The sequence below is a fragment of the Ctenocephalides felis genome, unplaced genomic scaffold (genome assembly GCF_003426905.1).
Source record: "Ctenocephalides felis isolate EL2017-DRISC unplaced genomic scaffold, ASM342690v1 CF-g0.4_SCAFFOLD_03570, whole genome shotgun sequence".
NCBI classification, from domain to species: Eukaryota; Metazoa; Arthropoda; class Insecta; order Siphonaptera; family Pulicidae; genus Ctenocephalides; species Ctenocephalides felis.
In genome coordinates, this window is record NW_020539724.1 from 2,938,556 (window position 1) to 2,940,841 (window position 2,286).

The window sequence follows — 2,286 nt, forward strand, 5'->3', positions numbered from 1 at the left end:
AAATCAATTATATTTCTACCAGATCGATATAGAAAATTCTCGTCTTTATTAATACTAATATTTTACTACAGATTCGTTGAAGCTGCCTAATTTTTAGCTGATCCATAAAAATCTGACAAACAGTTGAAATACAATAAATACAAAAAAAATTAATTAAATGAAAAATCTACTATTAAAGATTATTTTACCATAGCATTATTTTAATGTGAGGAACATAATCGGATCGAATCCTGGCATTTGTGTAGTGTAAATAACAATGAATTGTAATACCGAATTTAAATATACTAATATACTTGTAATTAAAGATTACTATATTGAAAAGTACATGAATATATAAGAAGTATGTAAAATTCTAAAAAAAAATAAAATACAAATATCGAAAATTGAAAAGAATAATCAAAATTGATAACTGACTAAAACTGAACAGTTGCAGTTCAACTTCACATTAAAACTCAAATCAAAAATGACAATTACCTAACAGTTTCAAATAGCACCATAGCAATAAATCCGCCAAAATTGACAAGCAACTAATCCGCTAAGCATCAATGCCTCAGGAGGTAAAGGTAACGTTAGCGGATACAGACATTAGATATCCTCACTTGAGATGATATTAAAAAAGCCATCCATTTTAAGTCTCGAAGTCGGGAATGTGACAGAACCTACATGCACCTTTATGATCGGACAGGTATATGTTCGAAACACAATACAATCATCAGTTTTGCCCATGTGTTGGTCCGCGAGTACTTACAAGAGCCGGAGAGATGAAACCATGTAACAAGTTCTTCGACCCCGCTTATAAAGGACCTTGGTGCAGACGCTGTGAATCGATCTATGGACCATCCGCCGGTGATTTGCCATAAGTCAAGAATAAAAGAACTTTTTGTTAAATGGCTCAAATTAAAGATCCAGTATAATTGATAACAGGCGATTCAACACATGCATTATATAGCGGTCGAGGCGGGAAAACAAAGGTGTCGAATTTGCGGCCCGCGCACACCTTACGGTCCAAGTAAAACGAATTACGAATATATCGAAGTAATATTTATTTTTAAGAAAAGTGACAATGTTGCCCTAACATCAGGATAATTAACTCATTAATCATTAAGAAAGATTTCATGCAGTTGTATTGATTGGGGCCCCTAGTTTGGGCATCAAGTAAGGGGGCATTCATTAATCATGGGAGGTTGTTGAAAAATCACAAAATATCACGTCGGGAAGGAAGAGATATAATAAGATATGACGCGTATTTATTTTTTATTTGATTTTTTATTTTTTATTAGATTTTTTTTTTAAATCCAATTTTCAAAAAAAATTCAACATTTTACAATTTTTTCTCGTTTGGTGGGAGAAGGAGGTAACTTTGAATATCACCACGTATCATCAAGGAAGAGGAGGCGTCCAAAAATTCTTTAAAAAACCGATCACGTGATAAATAAACACCCCTAGAAATCTAAAGTAAGACTAAGACCTCAAGACAGGCTGTTAAACAATTCTACAACATTTAATTACTATACTATACTAGTAAATTTCATTAATCAAGAAATACAAGACAACAGCTTCAACAGATGATAATTTTTCCTTGGGGTTTGGCTTCTTTGCCTTATGGATTGTATGATCAATATAGTCGATTTGAATTTTCAATCAATCGTATATTCCATATCATACGAATGCTATATATAGCCTCAACATGATAGGACATTTGATGGATGACACTTAATGTGAAAAATTTTTTCGAATTGCCAATCAGATCAGGAAGAAAAACAGGACTTGATAATGCTATACTAATTATAGTATTATTGTAAACACTTATATAAAAGTTATTAATTGGGTACAGAGAAGAGAAGAGAATAAATCTATAATGAAAGATTAGATATAAATTTTTATAATTTTATTCCGGATATATGAGCATAAATATAGTAAAAATGTTTTACCTTAAATGTTTTTTAAATTTCAAAAAAAAAACTACATCTTATTAACTAAAATTGCCAAAATATATGATCAATAGTTTGTGAAGCGCCATCCTACATGTATTCGTTATCTTAGATAAATTTATAAGTATAATTTATTATATTATAGTCAATACATCTAATAATTTTATTCTTGGGTGCTAATTTAATTTTTCTCGAAATTTTTTCGCTGTCTATAGGAGTTTATTTTTTATTATTTCAGAAATTTCACGGAAATAAATATTTCAATCAATGTAATGTTCGACAAAATCAAATCACCTGTAGCGGAAACTATCAGACAATAGCGATCATGTTCCGGATGTCGATAGGTAAAGGTATT